We start from the raw sequence: 25,912 nt of genomic DNA, 5'->3' as shown, positions 1-25,912 counted from the left end.
GCATGTTTATTCTCAGGTGATTATTAAGATCTTCCGCTGTCGCATACTTAAATAAGGACGAGATTTGGAGTCCATACTTGTATGATATTGTGTAAAAACTGCATTCAAGAAACTTATTTTGTTGTAACATATTTGTATTGTAAACCATTATGTAATGGTCGTGTGTAAACATGATATTTTAGATTATCATTATTTGATAATCTACGTAAAGCTTTTTAAACCTTTATTGATGAAATAAAGGTTATGGTTTGTTTTAAAATGAATGCAGTCTTTGAAAAACGTCTCATATAGAGGTCAAAACCTCGTAACGAAATCAATTAATATGGAACGTTTTTAATCAATAAGAACGGGACATTTCAGTTGGTATCAGAGCGTTGGTCTTAGAGAACCAGAATTTTGCATTAGTGTGTCTTATCGAGTTTGTTAGGATGCATTAGTGAGTCTGGACTTCGACCGTGTTTACTTGAAAAATGATTGCTTAACAAATTTTGTTGGAAACTATATATTTTTAACATGTGAATATTATGTGATATATTAATCTCTTAACGCGTTTGATATTATGTGATAGATGTCTACCTCTAGAACAAGTCCCATTGACTCACCTAATAATAATGAAGAGTCAAATGTAAATTGGAATGATTCGTGGACTGATTCACAAGTTCCCGAAGAGGAACCGGAAGAAGAGTCGGAACCGGAAGAAGAATCGGAACCGGAAGAAGAATCGGAACCGGATGAAGAAATAGAACCGGTGGGGGAAATAATAAAACGGTTAAGTAAAAGAAAATCCTCAACCAACCGACCAAGGTTAATTATGGTCAATGGTGTTTCCGCCAAGGAAGCAAAATATTGGGAGGATTACCAATTCTCCGATGAATCGGATTCCGACGAGAATTCCGATGATGTTATAGAAATTACCCCAACTGAATTTAAAAAGGCAAAAAAAAATAATAAGGGAAAGGGCATAAAAATAGAGAAATCTAATTCCAACCCCGATGAACTTTATATGTATCGTCAACCCCCGAAGTCCTTAAGTTGTAACAATGACCCGGGAACCTCTAAACCACCAGGTTTTTCTAAACCAATGTGGATAACGACGGCTCGTATTAGGGGAAAATCATATATCCCTAGAAACTTGGCAAAACGAACCAAAACCGAAGAAGAAGAAACAAGCGAGTCGGAATAAGATAGTTGTATTCATGTGGTGTAATATATGTAATATAGTGTGCTTATGCTTTATGATATATGTAAAAATTGCTTGTATTAATAAGTATTTTTTTTTATGAATCTAACTCTTGTCTATTTTACAGTATAAAAATGCAAAATGGATAGACAACCCAATATTTTAAGAGACCTACCCGGAGACATGATTGATGAAATCTTGTCTAGAGTCGGTCAGAATTCCTCGGCACAACTATTTAAGGCGAGATCAGTTTGTAAGACATTCGAAGAACGTTCCAAGAATGTCTTGGTTTATAAGAGACTTTCGTTTGAAAGATGGGGGATATCACATTGGGAAACCCATAAGTTACGATGTGTTTACTTTGACGCATATATTGCGGGAAACCCAAATGCTATTTTACGCAATGGGTTAAGAAATTATTTTGACTCAATATATCCGAATATTGGACTTCGTGATTTAGAAAAAGCGGCTAACATGCAACATAAAGAAGCATGTTATGCTTACGGATTAGTAATGTTCGCTTCTCACCAAAGTGAGAACAAGAACATCGGGCTACAACTATTAAACAAGACGTTCCCACAAGTGACGGAGTCGGTAATTGGGGTAAGAAATGAGGTTTTTAGATTGTTACGGGACTGTTGGACATTACGTAACCCTCGTCCCTTTGACGACGTTACAACACGCTGTCTTATCAACGGCCATAACGGTTATGTTGCACAAGACCAAGGATGGGAAGTAGTCCTAGTAAAACCAGAATGCATGACTTGTTTCTGGACGTATGAATTACGTGTCTTTATTGCCTTTGCTGAACGACTTGTGTACTAGCTAGAATTATCTTCACAACTATCTTGTATCAAAGTTATTGTGTGCTATATTTCATGCTTATGTAAAATAAGCGGTATTGTAAGTTTGTAAAATATTGTATAAAAGTTTGAACGCGAAATATTATTATAATCAGTTTTTCATATAGAATTGTAGTAGTTGAATTGTATATTAGCTACTAAGTATGAACTTAACGGGTAGGTACTACCCGAATTTAAACTTATAAAACGCTAATATGAAGAAAAAGCTTTTATAAATGAGTTCATATTATGCTACGAAATACTATTAACTACTCTTAATATTCTGTATGATTAACTTGTTCCATTTAACTATTTTGAAGGAAATGGCACCGACTACTCGACACACCGTGAATATGAATGAAGAGGAATTCCGTACTTTTCTAGCTTCAAACATAGCCGCAGTACAGGCTGTGCTACATACCAACAATAACCTTGGATCTAGCAGTACAGGAAATCGTGTAGGATGCACCTACAAAGAATTCACTGCCTGCAAACCTTTGGAATTTGATGGAACCGAAGGAACGATCGGATTGAAACGGTGGACCGAGAAGGTTGAATCGGTGTTTGCCATAAGTAAGTGTACTGAAGAGGACAAAGTGAAGTACGCTTCGCATACCTTCACAAGTTCTGCGTTAACATGGTGGAATACCTATCTAGAGCAAGTGGGACAAGACGATGCGTACGCACTACCGTGGTCAGCATTCAAGCACTTGATGAACGAGAAGTACCGTCCCAGAACCGAGGTCAATAAGCTCAAGACAGAACTTAGAGGGTTACGAACCCAAGGATTTGATATTACAACGTACGAAAGACGATTCACAGAATTGTGCCTATTGTGTCCGGGAGCATTCGAAGATGAGAAAGAGAAGATCGACGCGTTTGTGAAAGGATTACCGGAAAGAATCCAAGAAGATATAAGTTCACACGAGCCCGCCTCCATACAACAGGCATGTAGAATGGCTCACAAACTAGTGAACCAGATTGAAGAAAGAATTAAAGAACAGACTGCTGAAGAGGCCAATGTGAAGCAAGTCAAAAGAAAGTGGGAGGAAAACGGTGATAAGAATCACCAATACAACAACAACAGCAATTATAACAATAATCGCAACAACTATCCTAACAATCGCAACATCAATCGCAACTACAACAAACGGCCCAACAACAACAACAACAACAACAACAACAACCACAACAATCATCCCAACAACAATAATAACCGCAACAACAACAACAATCAGAAGCAGCTATGCCAAAGGTGTGAAAAGTATCACTCGGGGTTCTGCACCAAATTTTGCAACAAGTGTAAAAGAAATGGTCATAGCGCGGCGAAGTGTGAGGTCTACGGACCAGGGGTTAATAGAACGAAAGGAACAAATGGTGTCGGAACGAGTAATGGCAGAGCAAGTAGTGTCGGAGCAAGTAGTGTCGGAGTAGTTTGTTATAAATGTGGAAAACCGGGCCACATTATTAGAAATTGCCCGAACCAGGAGAACACGAATGGATAAGGCCGTGGAAGAGTTTTCAATATTAATGCGGCAGAGGCACAGGAAGACCCGGAGCTTGTTACGGGTACGTTTCTTATTGACAATAAATCTGCTTACGTTTTATTTGATTCGGGTGCGGATAGAAGCTATACGAGTAGAGATTTTTGTGCTAAATTAAGTTGTCCATTGACGCCTTTGGATAGTAAATTTTTACTCGAATTAGCAAATGGTAAATTAATTTCAGCAGATAATATATGTCGGAATCGAGAAATTAAACTGGTTAGCGAAACATTTAAGATTGATTTGATACCAGTAGAGTTAGGGAGTTTTGATGTGATAATCGGTATGGACTGGTTGAAAGAAGTAAAAGCGGAGATCGTTTGTTACAAAAATGCAATTCGCATTATACGAGAAAAAGGAAAACCCTTAATGGTGTACGGAGAAAAGGGCAACACGAAGCTACATCTTATTAGTAATTTGAAGGCACAAAAACTAATAAGAAAAGGTTGCTATGCTGTTCTAGCACACGTCGAGAAAGTACAAACTGAAGAAAAGAGCATCAATGATGTTCCCATCGCAAAAGAATTTCCCGATGTATTTCCGAAAGAATTACCGGGATTACCCCCACATCGATCCGTTGAATTTCAAATAGATCTTGTACCAGGAGCTGCACCAATAGCTCGTGCTCCTTACAGACTCGCACCCAGCGAGATGAAAGAACTACAAAGCCAATTACAAGAACTTTTAGAGCGTGGTTTCATTCGACCAAGCACATCACCGTGGGGAGCTCCTGTTTTGTTTGTCAAGAAGAAAGATGGTACATTCAGGTTGTGTATCGACTACCGAGAGTTGAACAAACTTACCATCAAGAACCGCTACCCACTACCGAGAATCGATGACTTATTTGATCAACTACAAGGCTCGTCTGTTTATTCAAAGATTGACTTACGTTCCGGGTATCATCAAATGCGGGTGAAAGAAGATGATATTCTAAAGACTGCTTTTAGAACACGTTACGGTCATTACGAATTTATGGTCATGCCGTTTGGTTTAACTAATGCACCAGCTGTGTTCATGGACCTTATGAACCGAGTGTGTGGACCATACCTTGACAAGTTTGTCATTGTTTTCATTGATGACATACTTATTTACTCAAAGAATGACCAAGAACACGGTGAACATTTGAGAAAGGTGTTAGAAGTATTGAGGAAGGAAGAATTGTACGTTAAGTTTTCAAAGTGTGCATTTTGGTTGGAAGAAGTTCAATTCCTCGGTCACATAGTGCACAAAAGAAGGTATTAAGGTGGATCCGGCAAAGATAGAAACTGTTAAAAAGTGGGAAACCCCGAAAACTCCGAAACACATACGCCAGTTTTTAGAACTAGCTGGTTACTACAGAAGGTTCATCCAAGACTTTTCTAGAATAGCAAAACCCTTGACTGCATTAACGCATAAAGGGAAGAAATTTGAATGGAATGATGAACAAGAGAAAGCGTTTCAGTTATTGAAGAAAAAGCTAACTACGGCATCTATATTGTCATTGCCTGAAGGGAATGATGATTTTGTGATTTATTGTGATGCATCAAAGCAAGGTCTCGGTTGTGTATTAATGCAACGAACGAAGGTGATTGCTTATGCGTCTAGACAATTGAAGATTCACGAACAAAATTATACGACGCATGATTTGGAATTAGGCGCGGTTGTTTTTGCATTAAAGACTTGGAGGCACTACTTATATGGGGTCAAAAGTATTATATATACCGACCACAAAAGTCTTCAACACATATTTAATCAGAAACAACTGAATATGAGGCAGCGTAGGTGGATTGAATTATTGAATGATTAAGACTTTGAGATTCGTTACCACTCGGAGAAGGCAAATGTGGTAGCCGATGCCTTGAGCAGGAAGGACAGAGAACCCATTCGAGTAAAATCTATGAATATAATGATTCATAATAACATTACTACTCAAATAAAGGAGGCGCAACAAGGAGTTTTAAAAGAGGGAAATTTAAAGGATGAAATACCCAAAGGATCGGAGAAGCATCTTAATATTCGGGAAGACGGAACCAGGTATAGGGCTGAAAGGATTTGGGTACCAAAATTTGGAGATATGAGAGAAATGGTACTTAGAGAAGCTCATAAAACCAGATACTCAATACATCCTGGAACGGGGAAGATGTACAAGGATCTCAAGAAACATTTTTGTTGGCCGGGTATGAAAGCCGATGTTGCTAAATACATAGGAGAATGTTTGACGTGTTCTAAGGTCAAAGCTGAGCATCAAAAACCATCAGGTCTACTTCAACAACCCGAAATCCCGGAATGGAAATGGGAAAACATTACCATGGATTTCATCACTAAATTGCCAAGGACTGCAAGTGGTTTTGATACTATTTGGGTAATAGTTGATCGTCTCACCAAATCAGCACACTTCCTGCCAATAAGAGAAGATGACAAGATGGAGAAGTTAGCACGACTGTATTTGAAGGAAGTCGTCTCCAGACATGGAATTCCAATCTCTATTATCTCTGATAGGGATGGCAGATTTATTTCAAGATTCTGGCAGACATTACAGCAAGCATTAGGAACTCGTCTAGACATGAGTACTGCCTATCATCCACAAACTGATGGGCAGAGCGAAAGGACGATACAAACGCTTGAAGACATGCTACGAGCATGTGTTATTGATTTCGGAAACAGTTGGGATCGACATCTACCATTAGCAGAATTTTCCTACAACAACAGCTACCATTCAAGCATTGAGATGGCGCCGTTTGAAGTACTTTATGGTAGAAAGTGCAGGTCTCCGATTTGATGGAGTGAAGTGGGGGATAGACAGATTACGGGTCCGGAGATTATACAAGAAACTACCGAGAAGATCATCCAAATTCAACAACGGTTGAAAACCGCCCAAAGTCGACAAAAGAGCTACGCTGACATTAAAAGAAAAGATATAGAATTTGAAATTGGAGAGATGGTCATGCTTAAAGTTGCACCTTGGAAAGGCGTTGTTCGATTTGGTAAACGAGGGAAATTAAATCCAAGGTATATTGGACCATTCAAGATTATTGATCGTGTCGGATCAGTAGCTTACCGACTAGAGTTACCTCAACAACTCGCGGCTGTACATAACACTTTCCACGTCTCGAATTTGAAGAAATGTTTTGCTAAAGAAGATCTCACTATTCCGTTAGATGAAATCCAAATCAACGAAAATCTTCAATTCATCAAAGAACCCGTCGAAATAATGGATCGTGAGGTTAAAAGACTTAAGCAAAACAAGATACCAATTGTTAAGGTTTGATGGAATGCTCGTAGAGGACCCGAGTTCACCTGGGAGCGTGAATATTAGATGAAGAAGAAATACCCACATCTATTTCCAGAAGATTCGTCAACACCTTCAACAGCTTAAAATTTCGGGACGAAATTTATTTAACGGGTAGGTACTGTAGTGACCCGAACTTTTCCATGTTTATATATATTAATTGAGATTGATATTTACATGATTAAATGTTTCCAATATGTTAAGCAATTAAACTTGTTAAGACTTGATTAATTGAAATATGTTTCATATAGACAATTGACCACCCAAGTTGACCGGTGATTCACGAACGTTAAAACTTGTAAAAACTATATGATGACATATATATGGATATATATATAGTTAACATGATACTATGATAAGTAAACATATCATTAAGTATATTAACAATGAACTACATATGTAAAAACAAGACTATTAACTTAATGATTTTTAAACGAGACATATATGTAACGATTATCGTTGTAAAGACATTTAATGTATATATATCATATTAAGAGATATTCATACATGATAATATCATGATAATATAATAATTTAAAATCTCATTTGATATTATAAACATTGGGTTAACAACATTTAACAAGACCGTTAACCTAAAGGTTTAAAAACAACACTTACATGTAACGACTAACGATGACTTAACGACTCAGTTAAAATGTATATACATGTAGTGTTTTAATATGTATTTATACACTTTTGAAAGACTTCAATACACTTATCAAAATACTTCTACTTAACAAAAATGCTTACAATTACATCCTCGTTCAGTTTCATCAACAATTCTACTCGTATGCACCCGTATTTGTACTCGTACAATACACAGCTTTTAGATGTATGTACTATTGGTATATACACTCCAATGATCAGCTCTTAGCAGCCCATGTGAGTCACCTAACACATGTGGGAACCATCATTTGGCAACTAGCATGAAATATCTCATAAAATTACAAAAATATGAGTAATCATTCATGACTTATTTACATGAAAACAAAATTACATATCCTTTATATCTAATCCATACACCAACGACCAAAAACACCTACAAACACTTTCATTCTTCAATTTTCTTCATCTAATTGATCTCTCTCAAGTTCTATCTTCAAGTTCTAAGTGTTCTTCATATATTCTACAAGTTCTAGTTACATAAAATCAAGAATACTTTCAAGTTTGCTAGCTCACTTCCAATCTTGTAAGGTGATCATCCAACCTCAAGAAATCTTTGTTTCTTACAGTAGGTTATCATTCTAATACAAGGTAATAATCATATTCAAACTTTGGTTCAATTTCTATAACTATAACAATCTTATTTCAAGTGATGATCTTACTTGAACTTGTTTTCGTGTCATGATTCTGCTTCAAGAACTTCGAGCCATCCAAGGATCCATTGAAGCTAGATCCATTTTTCTCTTTTCCAGTAGGTTTATCCAAGGAACTTAAGGTAGTAATGATGTTCATAACATCATTCGATTCATACATATAAAGCTATCTTATTCAAAGGTTTAAACTTGTAATCACTAGAACATAGTTTAGTTAATTCTAAACTTGTTCGCAAACAAAAGTTAATCCTTCTAACTTGACTTTTAAAATCAACTAAACACATGTTCTATATCTATATGATATGCTAACTTAATGATTTAAAACCTGGAAACACGAAAAACACCGTAAAACCGGATTTACGCCGTCGTAGTAACACCGCGGGCTGTTTTGGGTTAGTTAATTAAAAATTATGATAAACTTTGATTTAAAAGTTGTTATTCTGAGAAAATGATTTTTATTATGAACATGAAACTATATCCAAAAATTATGGTTAAACTCAAAGTGGAAGTATGTTTTCTAAAATGGTCATCTAGACGTCGTTCTTTCGACTGAAATGACTACCTTTACAAAAACGACTTGTAACTTATTTTTCCGACTATAAACCTATACTTTTTCTGTTTAGATTCATAAAATAGAGTTCAATATGAAACCATAGCAATTTGATTCACTCAAAACGGATTTAAAATGAAGAAGTTATGGGTAAAACAAGATTGGATAATTTTTCTCATTTTAGCTACGTGAAAATTGGTAACAAATCTATTCCAACCATAACTTAATCAACTTGTATTGTATATTATGTAATCTTGAGATACCATAGACACGTATACAATGTTTCGACCTATCATGTTGACACATCTATATATATTTCGGAACAACCATAGACACTCTATATGTGAATGTTGGAGTTAGCTATACAGGGTTGAGGTTGATTCCAAAATATATATAGTTTGAGTTGTGATCAATACTGAGATACGTATACACTGGGTCGTGGATTGATTCAAGATAATATTTATCGATTTATTTCTGTACATCTAACTGTGGACAACTAGTTGTAGGTTACTAACGAGGACAGCTGACTTAAGAAACTTAAAACATCAAAATATATTAAAAGTGTTGTAAATATATTTTGAACATACTTTGATATATATGTATATATTGTTATAGGTTCGTGAATCAACCAGTGGCTAAGTCTTACTTCCCGACGAAGTAAAAATCTGTGAAAGTGAGTTATAGTCCCACTTTTAAAATCTAATATTTTTGGGATGAGAATACATGCAGGTTTTATAAATGATTTACAAAATAGACACAAGTACGTGAAACTACATTCTATGGTTGAATTATCGAAATCGAATATGCCCCTTTTTATTAAGTCTGGTAATCTAAGAATTAGGGAACAGACACCCTAATTGACACGAATCCTAAAGATAGATCTATTGGGCCTAACAAACCCCATCCAAAGTACCGGATGCTTTAGTACTTCGAAATTTATATCATATCCGAAGGGTGTCCCGGAATGATGGGTATATTCTTATATATGCATCTTGTTAATGTCGGTTACCAGGTGTTCACCATATGAATGATTTTTATCTCTATGTATGGGATGTGTATTGAAATATGAAATCTTGTGGTCTATTATTATGATTTGATATATATAGGTTAAACCTATAACTCACCAACATTTTTGTTGACGTTTTAAGCATGTTTATTCTCAGGTGATTATTAAGAGCTTCCGCTGTCGCATACTTAAATAAGGACGAGATTTGGAGTCCATGCTTGTATGATATTGTGTAAAAACTGCATTCAAGAAACTTATTTTGTTGTAACATATTTGTATTGTAAACCATTATGTAATGGTCATGTGTAAACATGATATTTTAGATTATCATTATTTGATAATCTACGTAAAGCTTTTTAAACCTTTATTGATGAAATAAAGGTTATGGTTTGTTTTAAAATGAATGCAGTCTTTGAAAAACGTCTCATATAGAGGTCAAAACCTCGCAAAGAAATCAATTAATATGGAACGTTTTTAATCAATAAGAACGGGACATTTCAACGTTAATGCTTGGGTCAGGATTTCTTTTCACTTCTTGCCAGCTTTGCCTCTTATCAAATCTGTGCCAAGGTACAGACTCCTTCTATAGAGACCAACATTCAGAAGATTTTGAGATACTGAAGATACAATTTTTGACACTTTTTGAATATCTCTGAAATGAGCACCAAGTTAGAGAAACAATCACCACAAGCACGACCTCGATGATTGACATTCATGGATCAATCAGCAGAGCCGTAGATCGTGTTCTTATCGGACTCCAAGGTTTATCACGAGCTGAAACTGCCATTATCTCGCCTTCACAAGATCTTCATGAGAAATAACGGATCTTCTACCACTTTGGTCTGGCATTTTCTCAGAATCTTTCCACCAAGACTTACGTTCCCTTAAGAAAACTACGATTACAACTACCAGAGGGAAATGTCTGCTTTTCAACAGTAGGCATTATTATGGTCGAGCCAACGACCCTAAACAAAAGCGCTTAACCCGTGCAATAAAGTATAGTAGAAGATAATAAAGAATGACAAATGAGCCTATCAATAAAGGATGTAACTTCCAAGTTTACTGAAACAACCTACCTTTACAACTAGCCAGTTTTGTCACAAAGCAACCACAACAGTCCGTTGGGGAGTACTTGTTCCCTTCCACTCGTTTTTATCTCTGGATTTTCATTATCCCACATCCTAGCTATCACTAAGTGTGGGATTCCAACCCAATAAACACTAGGAAAATAATCCCAAAAATCTTTAACAAAAACTCCTAAGTGTGTGATACACTATGAACATTGGGGACAATGTTCGTCTAAGTGTGGGATGATGGTATAACCTTTTAAATGCCATATGAAAATAAACCCGTTATAAAGATTCCTAGTTCTTAAGCCAAATTTTAAAAAATTTTAAACAAAAGAAAGCTTTCCGAAATAGTACTTTCGAAAACCAAAAATGTTTGTAAATAAAAATTACAGCTTAACTAAGGTAGAAATCTTGTTGGGGCCAACCGAATCTTTAATAGAGCATTGCATGATTAGGCATTATTGACCTAAATCGATTATGGTGAGGCACCCCAAATAAGATAATATAAGCATTCATCTTTAATGCTTCACTATTTTCCGTCATCCACATCATTCACATCTTCGCTATCACCCGAAAATCCGAAAAATGAGATTTCCTCTAAAAAACCTGATGTTATAAACTTCTCAAGTATCACGGCAAAGGTCTTGCAAAAAGTTTAGCTGCAGAAAGTTTCTCGAGATAAAATCTAAAAAAAAAAATGAAAAAAATTTATTCGAAGTTCTGAGAAAAAAAGCAGAACTTATAAACAAAATGGAGAAACGCCGAAAAAGAACTCGACCAAAAAATGTCTGTAAAAAATCACTCCAAAAAGAAGAAAAGTTCAAAGAACTCGATAGTGCTTCTCAAAAATATCAGCACTCCTATACATTCACATGAAAATTTTTGTGCATGTTTAAATACCACTATGATGCTTGTTTTTATTTAATATTGTATTTAGGTACATCAAGAATTATATTGGGGCTACTATCTCACAACTAGCTACAAAACATTGCTGCTTTTATAACGTCTTTGTTTTATTATTCGAGTATTTTTAGCCGCTTTTTTATTTCCCTAGATCCAGAACCTTATTTTTGTTTTTGTTTCTAAATTTCATATTGAATGCGAATATATGAGAGTATAGTTTTGTTTTGATGATAATTAATGGCCACAAAGCACATATTTGAAGTCACCACATTCCCCACAAAATCGGGCAAAATTTTGTGGAGAATTTTCTGAAAAATTTTCAATTGCAGATTAGGCTCCTTTTTCGCAACACAACTGGAAAACGACGCTACCAGTAAGACTTTCTTACGGCGTTTCCCCGTTCGAAACAGTTTAGATTCTGAAAATGACATTTTACTATTTTTAAAGGTGAATTTTGGACTTTGAGATCTTAGGATAAGTAATACCTTCTCTTGTGAATTGTTGTGCATGTATAAATACCACTATGATACTTGTTTTTATTTAACATTGTATATAGGTACATCGAGAATCATGTTGGGGCTACTATTTCACTACTAGCCACAAAACCTTGCCGCTTTTATAACGTCTTGGTTTATTGTTCGAGTATTTTTAGCCATTTTTTTATTTCTCTAGATTCATAACCTTATTTTTGTTTTTATTTCTAAATTTCATATTGAATGCGAATATATGAGAGTGTAGTTTCATTTTGATGATAATTAAAGGCCGCAAAAAACATATTTGAAGTCACTACATTCCCTACAAAATCGGGCAAAATTTTGTGGAGAATTTTCCAAAACAATTTCAATTGCAGATTAGGTCCATATTCGCAACATAACTAGATAACGGCACTACGAGCAAGACTTCCTTAAGAATTTCGCCCGTTCGAAGCAATTTAGATTCCAAAAATGACATTTTACTATTTTTAAAGGTGAATTTTGCACTTTTAGATATTAGGATAAGTAATTCCTTCACATGTGAAATTTTTGTGCTTGTTTAAACACTATGATACTTGTTTTTATTTAATATTGTATTTAGGTACATCAAGAATTATATTGGGGATACTATCTCACTACTAGCTACAAAACGTTGCTGCTTTTATATCATCTTTGTTTTATTGTTTGAGTATTTTTAGCCACTTTTTTATTTCCTTAGATTCATAACCTTATTTTTGTTTTTATTTCTAAAATTCATATTGAATGCGAATATATGAGAGTCTAGTTTCATTTTAATGATAATTAATGGCCCCGCAAAGTACATATTTGAAGTCACTACATTCCCCACAATATCGGGCAAAATTTTGTGAAGAATTTTCCGAAAATTGCAGATTAGGCCCATTTTCGCAAGATTACTTGAAAACAGCGGTACGAGCAAGACTTCCTTAAGGCTTTTTCCCGTTCGAAGCAGTTTAGATTCCGAAAATGACATTTTACTATTTTTAAAGGTGAATTTTGCACTTTTAGATCTTAGGATAAGTAATACCTTCTCTTGTGAATTGTTGTGCCGGTTTAAATACCACTATGATACTTGCTTTTATTTAATATTGTATATAGGTACATCGAGAATCATGTTGGGGCTACTATTTCACTACTAGCCACAAAACCTTGCTGCTTTTATAACGTCTTGGTTTATTGTTCGAGTATTTTTATCCGCTTTTTTATTTCTCTAGATTCATAATCTTATTTTTATTTTTGTTTCTAAATTTCATATTGAATATAAATATATGAGAGTGTAGTTTCATTTTGATGATAATGAATGGTTACAAAAAACATATTTGAAGTCACTACATTCCCCACAAAATCGGGCAAAATTTTGTGGAGAATTTTTCGAAAAAATTTCAATTGCAGATTATGTTCATATTCGCAAGATAACTAGATAACGGCACTCTGAGCAAGACTTCCTTAAGGATTTCGCTCGTTCGAAGCAATTTAGATTCTGAAAATGACATTTTACTATTTTTAAAGTTGAATTTTGCACTTTTAGATATTAGGATAAGTAATACCTTCACATGTGAAATTGTTGTGCTTGTTTAAATACCACTATTATACTTGTTTTTATTTAATATTGTATTTAGTTACATCGAGAATTATATTGGGGATACTATCTCACTACTAGCTACAAAATGTTGCTGCTTTTATATCATCTTTGTTTTATTGTTCGAGTATTTTTAGCCACTTTTTTATTTCCTTTGATTCATAACCTTATTTTTATTTTTGTTTCTAAAATTCATATTGAATGCGAATATAAGAGAGTGTAGTTTCATTTTCATGATAATTAATGGCCCCGCAAAGCACATATTCGAAGTCACTACATTCCCCACAATATCGGGCAAAATTTTGTGAAGAATTTTCCAAAAAATTGCAGACTAAGCCCATTTTCATAAGATAACTAGAAAACGGCGCTACGACCAAGACTTCCTTAAGGATTTTTCTCGTTCGAAGCAGTTTATATTCCGAAAATTACATTTTACTATTTTTAATGGTGAATTTTGCACTTTTAGATCTTAGGATAAGTAATACCTTTACATGTGATTTTGTTGCGCCTGTTTAAATACCACTATGATACTTGTTTTTATTTAATATTGTATTTAGGTACATCGAGATTCATATTGGGACTACTATCTCACCACTAGCTACAAAACGGTGCTATTTTTATTTCGTCTTTGTTTTATTGTTCGAGTATTTTTAGCCGTTGTTTTTATTTTCGTAGATTCATAACCTTATTTTTGTTTTTATTTCTAAATTTCATATATATATATATATATATATATATATATATATATATATATATATATATATATATATATATATATATATATATATATATATTGCGAATATATGAGAGTTGTAGTTTCATTTAAATGATAATTAATGGTCGTAAAGCACATATTTGAAGTCACCACATTCTCCACAAAGTCGGGCAAAATTTTGTGGAGAATTTTTAAAAATTTCAATTGCAGATTAGGCCCATTTTCTCAAGACAACTATAAAACGGCGCTACGAGCAAGACTTTCTTAAGGCTTTTTTCCGTTCAAAGCAGTTTATATTTCGAAAATGACATTTTACTTTTTTTAAAGGTGATTTTTGCACTTTTAGATCTTAGGATAAGTAATACCTGCACTTGTGAATTGTTTTGCCTGTTTAAATTGAAATGTCCCGTTCTTATTGATTAAAAAACTTTCCATATTAATTGATTTCGGTGCGAGGTTTTGACCTCTATATGAGACGTTTTTCAAAGACTGCATTCATTTTTAAAACAAACCATAACCTTTATTTCATAAATAAAGGTTTAAAAAGCTTTACGTAGATTATCAAATAATGATAATCTAAAATATCCTGTTTACACACTACCATTACATAATGGTTTACAATACAAATATGTTACATCGAAATCAGTTTCTTGAATGCAGTTTTTACACAATATCATACAAACATGGACTCCAAATCTTGTCCTTATTTTAGTATGCAACAGCGGAAGCTCTTAGTATTCACCTGAGAATAAACATGCTTTAAACGTCAACAAAAATGTTGGTGAGTTATAGGTTTAACCTATATATATCAAATCGTAACAATAGACCACAAGATTTCATATTTCAATACACATCCCATACATAGAGATAAAAATCATTCATATGGTGAACACCTGGTAACCGACATTAACAAGATGTATATATAAGAATATCCCCATCATTCCGGGACACCCTTCGAATATGATATAAATTTCGAAGTACTAAAGCATCCGGTACTTTGGATGGGGTTTGTTAGGCCCAATAGATCTATCTTTAGGATTCACGTCAATTAGGGTGTCTGTTCCCTAATTCTTAGATTACCAGACTTAATAAAAAAGGGCATATTCGATTTCGATAATTCAACCATAGAATGTAGTTTCACGTACTTGTGTCTATTTTGTAAATCATTTATAAAACCTGCATGTATTCTCATCCCAAAAATATTAGATTTTAAAAGTGGGACTATAACTCACTTTCACAGATTTTTACTTCGTCGGGAAGTAAGACTTGGCCACTGGTTGATTCACGAACCTATAACAATATATACATATATATCAAAGTATGTTCAAAATATATTTTTACAACACTTTTAATATATTTTGATGTTTTAAGTTTATTAAGTTAGCTGTCCTCGTTAGTAACCTACAACTAGTTGTCCACAGTTAGATGTATAGAAATAAATCGATAAATATTATCTTAAATCAATCCACGACCCAGTGTATACGTATCTCAGTATTGATCACAACTCAAACTATATATATTTTGGAATCAACCTCAACCCTGTATAGCTAACTCCAACATTCACATATAGAGTGTCTATGGTTGTTCCGAAATATATATAGATGTGTCGACATGATAGGTCGAAACATTGTATACGTGTCTATGGTATCTCAAGATTACATAATATACAATACAAGTTGATTAAGTTATGGTTGGAATAGATTTGTTACCAATTTTCACGTAGCTAAAATGAGAAAAATTATCCAATCTTGTTTTACCTATAACTTCTTCATTTTAAATCCGTTTTGAGTGAATCAAATTGCTATGGTTTCATATTGAACTCTATTTTATGAATCTAAACAGAAAAATTATAGGTTTATAGTCGGAAAAATAAGTTACAAGTCATTTTTGTAAAGGTAGGCATTTCAGTCGAAAGAACGACGTCTAGATGACCATTTTAGAAAACATACTTCCACTTTGAGTTTAACCATACTTTTTGGATATAGTTTCATGTTCATAATAAAAATCATTTTCTTAGAATAAAAACTTTTAAATCAAAGTTTATCATAGTTTTTAATTAACTAACCCAAAACAGCCCGCGGTGTTACTACGACGGCGTAAATCCGGTTTTACGGTGTTTTTCGTGTTTCCAGGTTTTAAATCATTAAGTTAGCATATAATATAGATATATAACATGTGTTTAGTTGATTTTAAAAGTCAAGTTAGAAGGATTAACTTTTATTTGCGAACAAGTTTAGAATTAACTAAACTATGTTCTAGTGATTACAAGTTTAAACCTTCGAATAAGATAGTTTTATATGTATGAATCGAATGATGTTATGAACATCATTACTACCTCAAGTTCCTTGAATAAACCTACTGGAAATAAGAAAAATAGATCTAGCTTCAAAGGATCCTTTGATGGCTTGAATGTTCTTGAAGCAGAATCATGACACGAAAACAATTTCAAGTAAGATTTCCACTCGAAATAAGATTATTATAGTTATAGAAATTGAATTAAAGTTTGAATATGATTATTACCTTGTATTATAAAGATAACCTACTATAAGTAACAAAGGTTTCTTGATCTTGGATGATTACTTGGAATGGATTTAGAAAACTTGAAAGTAAACTTGCAATCTTGGAAGTATTCTTGATTTTATGAAACTAGAACTTTTGAAATTTATGAAGAACACTTAGAACTTGAAGATAGAACTTGAGAGAGATCAATTAGATGAATAAAATTGAAGAATGAAAGTGTTTGTAGGTGTTTTTGGTCGTTGGTGTATGGATTAGATATAAAGGATATGTAATTTTGTTTTCATGTAAATAAGTCATGAATGATTACTCATATTTTTGTAATTTTATGAGATATTTCATGCTAGTTGCCAAATGATGGTTCCCACATGTGTTAGGTGACTCACATGGGCTGCTAAGAGCTGATCATTGGAGTGTATATACCAATAGTACATACATCTAAAAGCTGTGTATTGTACGAGTATGAATACGGGTGCATACGAGTAGAATTGTTGTTGAAACTGAACGAGGATGTAATTGTAAGCATTTTTGTTAAGTAGAAGTATTTTGATAAGTGTCTTGAAGTCTTTCAAAAGTGTATGAATACATATTAAAACACTACATGTATATACATTTTAACTGAGTCGTTAAGTAATCGTTAGTCGTTACATGTAAATGTTGTTTTGAAACCTTTAGGTTAACGATCTTGTTGAATGTTGTTAACCCATTTTTTATTATAACAAATGAGATGTTAAATTGTTATATTATCATGATATTATGATATATAATATATCTTAGTATGATGTATATATAGTTAAATGTCATTACAACGATAATCGTTACATATATGTCTCGTTTCGAAATCATTAAGTTAGTAGTCTTATTTTTACATATGTATTTCATTGTTAATACTATTAATAATATATTTACTTATCATTTAACATAATTAACCAAGTGTATCAATATCTTAATATGATTCATATGTACTGAAATGTCCCGTTCTTATTGATTAAAAACGTTCCATATTAATTGATTTCGTTGCGAGGTTTTGACCTCTATATGAGACGTTTTTCAAAGACTGCATTCATTTTAAAACAAACCATAACCTTTATTTCATCAATAAAGGTTTAAAAAGCTTTACGTAGATTATCAAATAATGATAATCTAAAATATCCTGTTTACACACGACCATTACATAATGGTTTACAATACAAATATGTTACAACAAAATAAGTTTCTTGAATGCAGTTTTTACACAATATCATACAAGCATGGACTCCAAATCTCGTCCTTATTTAAGTATGCGACAGCGGAAGCTCTTAATAATCACCTGAGAATAAACATGCTTAAAACGTCAACAAAAATGTTGGTGAGTTATAGGTTTAACCTATATATATCAAATCATAATAATAGACCACAAGATTTCGTATTTCAATACACATCCCATACATAGAGATAAAAATCATTCATATGGTAAACACCTGGTAACCGACATTAACAAGATGCATATATAAGAATATCCCCATCATTCCGGGATACCCTTCGCATATATAAGAATATCCTCAGATTCAGGCGAGACATAAGACTGCCCGTGATCGCCAAAAAAGTTATGCTGATCTTAAACGTAAAGACTTCGAATTTAACGTAGGTGACCGTGTGATGTTGAAGGTTGCACCTTGGAAAGGTGTAATTCGTTTTGGGAAACGCGAAAAGTTGAACCCGAGATACATCGGACCCTTTGAAATTTTGGAACGTATTGGACAGGTTGCTTACTGTTTGGATCTTCCGACTCAGTTGAGTGCCGTTCATCCTACCTTTCATGTATTAAATTTGAAGAAATGTCTTGCTCCACCGGAACTTATCATACCATTGGAAAAACTTACCATTGATGACCAACTCCACTTCGTGGAAGAACCTATCGAAATTATGGACCGTGAGGTCAAAACCTTGAAACGCAATAAGATTCCAATTATCCGAGTTCGATGGAATGCCAAGCGTGGACCTGAGTTTACCTGGGAACGAGAGGATCAAATGATACAGAAGTATCCTCAACTTTTCCTGACTCCAACACCTACCTCAGCTTAAATTTCAGGACGAAATTTCCAATAACAGGTGGGTAATGTAACGACCCGACTTTTTCGACTTGCTTTTATGCCTTGTATTTTAGCGAAACTGCGTATTTGTGCGTACTGTGTTACTTTATTACTCCGGAACCTTGGCACACGTGTTTTATATTCATATTTACTTTAAAACGTGCCTTGGTGTATGTAGAATGTTTAACTTGTCCATTGGATGCTTTATAACCGTTAGTGTTATTTACCGTTACGATTAAAACGCGGACTGCTCGCACGTTTGACTTTTGTCGGAACCGGAACTTTTGAACTGCGAAATATTAAATATTATTTTCTAATAATAATTACCTGGGCCTTTGGATGCTTAATTTTATTTATTTAATTGCTAAAGCCCAATAGTTAGCCTTTTTGGACTTTTTACCTTGTTGGGCTCAAGCCCACCCTACTCTAGCTAGTGACCCAATTAATTAGCCCAAGTATTATTACTAGTAGCCCATAATAATAAATAAATAATAAATTAATTAATTAATGAGTCATACTAGCATAATGGATAAGGATATTCAACTTTGTTACATAAGATTCTAGCAAAAGGACATACTTTAGACACAATTAGCCAAAAAGTGAAAAGTTGTCTCCCCCCTCCCCCTTAAAACCGTCCACCATCACCACTACCACCTTTGCCATGTCATCAATCCATGTGATCACTAATTGCCTATAAATACTAGCCATTTTCCTTCATTCCAACACTTGATCATTTTGGTTTTTCACACACACTTTCTTTCTTTCTTTTCCTTACTTGTAAGTTTTCTCTTCTTCCTCCTTTTCCTTTCAAAAATGTGATCATCATCATCATTATTATAAGATCCAAGTTCCATGTAGCTTTGATCTTGCTTATATCTTGTTGGTTCAAGCATGAATCCTTCAAGAACAATGAAGATTCAAGCTTTCTAGCTTCGAATCTTCACCAACTTGTTAGATCTATCTTTCTTTTACTTTAATCTTGTTATTTTGTTGAAAAGATTCAAACTTTTGTTTGTAATCTTCATACATCTTCAAGATCTAAGCTTTATGCTTCAAGATCTTCAAGAACACTTAAGATGCAAGCTTTCTAGCTTGGATCTTCATATCTTTTGTTGTATTTAAGTTCTTTTTGCTTTGATCATGTTGTTTTGTTGAAAAGATTCAAACTTTTGTTTGTAATCTTCATGTATCTTCAAGATCCAAGCTTTATGCTTCAAGATCTTCAAGAACACTTAAAGGTTCAAGCTTTCTAGCTTTGTGACCTTGTTACTTGTGTGAAATAGAACCAAGCTCTCTAGCTTAGGGTTCTATCACCTCATTTGACTTAGAATATGTTTATACTTGCTTATTTGTTGTAAAGTTTGTAACTTTAGTTGTTGTTGTGACTTGTATTAGTGTTAAGACTAAGGATATGATGTAACCTTGGTTCATCATCCATCTAAGACTCATGAATGAGTTGTATTCTTACTTGGTCTTAACATATTGTGTATTGATGGTGAATCTTGGTCAAAAGTGATGCTAAACCATCAACGAGTTGTACACTTGAAGCTACAAGCATCAAGGATGAGAACCGTGATGAGCATCGAGCACCAAGAACTCCACTGGAACACTTGTCCACTGATTTTCGTATCTGATCAGACCATCTGGGCTACTGGAAAGCTGATTTTCAGTTATTTCGGTTCGAGTAGATGATTTTCCGTTTATGCCTCGCCTTAATCCGAGTTACGGTTTAGGATTTATGGCCCTCCGAGAGTCACTACACCCTATTAACGTTGTGCTGAAATTTCTAACCTACTCGCACTTTAACCGTCGCCACGGTCAAACGAAGATGAGTTAGGTTCTGAAAATTGGTCAGCTGTTAGGGGACTCATGTACGAAGCCATAGCCACTGACCATGCGTCTTTTCGATTTACGTAGAGGTCGTAGCTGCTGACCGAAATCAGCCTATTGTTTCGATCTCTATTCTTGTCAAACTCACTTAGCTTTTACGATGATGAATGATGATGATGATGACACTTAAACTTATTTTATGCACTATTAGAACTTATTAAGACAACCTACTGACCTAGTAACCTTTGATTTAGGTTGATGACCTTTCGAACCGACTTACTACTTGCGTACTTTCATTACCGACTTTACCGCTTTTATCACTGCAAGTTATAGCATCCCTTTTTACTACTTTTACTATTTTTGGGACTGAGAATACATGCGCTTTTTATGTTTTACATACTAGGCACGAGTACTTAAACTTTGTATGTATGTGGGTTATATAACGGCATAAACATTCCCTTTAGCACGGTAACGTTTAGTCATTGGTTTTTGAACCGGTGAACGCGAATCTTAGATATGTATCCATAGGGTTTGACATACCCACTCGGGCTAGTCGCGCTAGCATTTAACGGGTGTTTAATACTTCGTGAACATACGCACTCGCCAAGTGTACTTTCAGGGGGTTATAAACGTTAAGTTTAGTTACCGGGTGCCCACGGTTATGCATATACTTTTCATACTGTTTTGATACGCTGTTGCAGCACTGAAATCTCGTGGCCTATCTTACGTTACTATTACAACTTAAACTATAGCTCACCAACATTCGTGTTGACTTTTTAAGCGTGTATTTCTCAGGTGCCTAGAGGTTTATTGCTTCCGCTGTTACACTTGCTGTCATGCTGTTATTGAATTGCTGTTATGGACCTACTGTACTAGTTATCCGCTGCATTACTAGAGATGTCTCAAATTATGAAACTTATGTTTTACATTCGTAAACTTATGTTATTTTGGAACAATGGTTTGTAATAAGTCTTATGACATGTTATCTTTGTAAAACGTTATCTTTTTAATGAATGCAAATCGGTTTTTAAACAGCATATAGTGTTTGACCTTGTGATGATCCTGTTGATTGACGAACCGTACACGATGGTTTTGTATGGGGCGTTACAGTTGGTATCAGAGCATTGGTTGTAGGGAATTAGGTTGCATTAGTGAGTCTAGGGCCGACCCGAGTAGGATTCACTAATAGGACTAATCTACAACTTGCTAGTTTACTTGTTTCTGCATGCTACTGCTTACTTTTACTACTATGTGATCTTACTGCGTGCTATTGCTTATCTTTACTGCCATGCGAACTTGCTGTATGCCTATTTCTTCCTTTGCATGATTACTATCTGCTTTCACTGTTATTACTATTTAGCACTGTTGTTATTGCCATGCTAGGATGCTATAGTGCCTAATACTTGCTTGCTTATGACTTACTGATATGGAAAATTTATTTTCCTTGTTCAGATGTCGGATATTCCACCTGTCATTATTTTGGACAGCGATTCAGACTCGTCAGCCACCTCACCTACTGCTGCTACCGATACACAGATCTCGTTAACCAGTGACCCCGGCGCTTCATCCTCCGGAACAAGCAGCCATACACCTGTACCGGTGGTTACCGCAGTCGGAGCCCGGGACCCTCCGGAGATTTCAGCTCCAGTTGCCCCGGTACCTCAGGAGCCACAGCCTCGCCCCAGTGGTGTTGTGATTCCTGCGGATCTAGGGGAAGGTCCAGTTCGTAATGAACGTAACCACTGGTGCCGACGCACTCCTGATGGACGTCTCGTGCCAATCGGACCCGCCAGATTCGGACAGATGATGGCCGCTCGAGGAGGGCCACCTGTGGTGTCACCCCTAGCTAGTTCAGACGACTCATCCATAAACGACTCTAGTGACGATGATTCCGACGAGGAGGACCTTGATGATACACCTGTCCAGCCACCCTCCACCCCGCCGAAGAAGCGGTACCGTTTCGATGGCACCGTTATTCCGGGGATCAACGGAGGACGAGCATTCATTGACGCACATGGTCAGCGTCGTAGGGTTACTGCCCGTAAGCGGGTCGTGCCTTACCCGGCTGATCCGTTCATTCGTAAGCCTTACCGCCGTGCAGCATCTACCTCTGTAGTCGGACCATCTGCACCACCAGCACCACCTGCACCAGCAGCACCGCCTGCTCTTCCAGCCCCTCCCTCTGTCAAGGAACTGGCGAGGGAGGTGGAGATCCTCCGTGCTCGGGTGACTGAGCTCGAGGAGCAGATGTCCCATGTGCTGGACATCCTTTACCCACCGTCACTATAGAACTTTGTAATAGGTTTCATTTTGTAATCTCGTTGTAGGTCCATGTTTTCCTTATGTAATGTACGAAATTATGTATGCAACTCTTTATTAATGGAACTTTGTATTGTTAAATTCTTGCACAGTGTTCTATTTACATTACTGTATGTTGGTTTTGCGGTATTTGTGCCTGGTTGCGTTACTTAATTGGCATGCGTTATGTTGTTTCCCTGTTTACTATATACTATATTATTATATATTAAATGCTGGATTTTGACTTAAGTCAAAATTTCTGTTTCGAAGGGCAATGGCAAACACACGAACAACACCCACAGCAGCTCAAATCGAAGAGATGATTAATGAACGAGTCGCCGCAGCCTTGGCGGAAATGAACCCTCAAGCTGAACCACCGCCGGTTATCTAACCCGTTCGAAAAGAGTGCACCTACAAGGAATTCCAGAGCTGTAAGCCACATAACTTCAGCGGAACTCAGGGGCCTGTTGGTCTCACAAGATGGTTTGAAAAGCTTGAATCAGTATTCCGAGTCAGCAACTGTTCCGAGTCCAAAAAAACCAAATTTGCTTCCTGCACGCTATCTGATGGCGCCCTCACGTGGTGGAACACCATGGCTCAGGCACAAGGTATTGATGAGGCGTATGCTACGCCATGGGAGGAGTTCAAAGCGGCTATGATTGATGAGTATTGTCCGAGAACCGAGATACAAAAGATGGAAATAGAGTTTATGCAATTGAAAGCTGTTGGCAACGATCTCGATGGTTACAATCAGAGGTTTCTTGAGTTAGCTCTTATGTGTCCTACCATGGTCACCCCGGAATTCAAGCGTATGGAGAGATACTTTTGGGGACTCCCTAAGTCCATCAAGGGTAATGTCACCTCGTCCAAGCCACCGAATGTTCCCGAAACAATGCGCATGGCGCATACACTCATGAATCAGATTCTCATCGATGAACCGGAGAAGTCCAAGCCTGAAGCGGGTAGTAGTGACAAGCGAAAGTGGGATAACAGTAAGGGGAGGACCTATGATCAAACCCCCGTTAAGAGACACAACAACGGTGGAAACCCCAACCCCGGCACAAGCTCCAACCCGAACTACAAAGGTACCCTACCGCAATGCAAGAGGTGTTACAAACACCACACTGGGTATTGTAATGCGGTATGTGAAAAGTGCAACAGGATCGGACATGTTGGTAAGAACTGCAAGATTCCCGTCCCAGCTGCAAGGACAAACCTAAATGGGCCAAGGAAATGCTATGAGTGTGGACAGCAGGGCCACTTTAGGAATGATTGCCCCAATAAGAAGAAGGACGGCGGACCACCACGTGGTAGAGCTTTTAATGTTAATGCAAGGGATGCACGTGAGAACCCCGACTTGGTAACAGGTATATTCACTATCAACAATCTTTTATCTTCTGTCCTATTTGATACTGGTGCCGATAGAAGCTATGTATGTAGACACTTTTGTGATAAGATAAATTGGTTATTAGTTCCTTTAAAAGAAAGTATGCTTGTCGAGGTAGCCAACGGTAAACTTGAAAAGGTTGACCAAATTGGCCGAGGAGCTATTATTAACATAGCTGGTGTGGATTTTGAAATTGACTTGATACCTATCAAACTGGGAAGTTTTGACGTGATCGTCGGTATGGATTGGTTGACCAAAATAAGGGCCGAGTTATCTGTAGAGATAAAACTCTTCGTATACCACAAGGAGATGGTGAGCCACTGGTTATATATGGAGAGAGATGTAGTTCGAAACTGAACCTCATTAGTTGTATGAAAGCGCAGAAGATTATGAAGAAAGGACGACTTGCCGTTTTAGCACACGTGAAGGCTTTAGAATCAGAGGAGAAGAGTGTGAATGACGTGCGAATCATGAATGAATTCCCCGACGTCTTTCCGAAAGAGTTGCCTGGATTAACGCCACCCAGAGCAGTGGAGTTCCAAATCGATCTAGTGCCGGGAGCTGCACCCGTAGCTCGCGCACCTTATCGACTAGCACCTTTCGAACTGCAAGAGTTACAGAGTCAACTGCAGGAATTGCTCGACCGAGGGTTTATCAAACCGAGCTTGTCGCCTTGGGGCGCACCTGTTTTATTCGTGAAGAAGAAGGATGGATCCTTCTGCATATGTATCGACTACCGCGAACTCAACAAATTGACGATCAAGAATCGATATCCTCTTCCCCGAATTGACGATCTTTTTGATCAGCTGCAAGGATCAAGCGTTTACTCTAAGATCGATTTGCGATCCGGTTATCACCAGTTGAGGGTGAAAGAGAGTGATGCGATGAAGACTACGTTTAGAACCCGCTATGATCATTACGAGTTTCTCGTGATGCCGTTCGGATTAACCAACGCACCGGCCGTGTTCATGGACCTCATGAATCGTGTCTGAAAGCCTTATCTGGATGAATTCATTATCGTCTTCATAGATGATATCCTCATCTACTCTGTAACATCCCGCCTTTTTCCATTTACTTTTCCGTTTAACTATTTAAGTTCCGTTATATGTTTATAACACATCTCGTTAATACGCGTTTGAATTATCTCGTTTAGGTAATTCCCGTACCCGTTTCCTAAGTTGAGGGACTAAAGTTGCCAAATGGAGAAAGAGATGACTAGGTCAACTAGTCAACTCATTCCTCTCCATTCATTCTATCACCTCCCCAAAATAATACTTCACCTTTTCCTCTCAAACCCTCAAACCTTCAATCATCATCTAAATTCGTTCAAGAAGGATTCAATCA

Source organism: Rutidosis leptorrhynchoides, chromosome 4 (assembly GCF_046630445.1).
Source record: "Rutidosis leptorrhynchoides isolate AG116_Rl617_1_P2 chromosome 4, CSIRO_AGI_Rlap_v1, whole genome shotgun sequence".
NCBI lineage: Eukaryota > Viridiplantae > Streptophyta > Magnoliopsida > Asterales > Asteraceae > Rutidosis > Rutidosis leptorrhynchoides.
The sequence above is the reverse complement of the archived record's forward strand: the minus strand, read 5'-3'. Positions refer to the sequence as shown.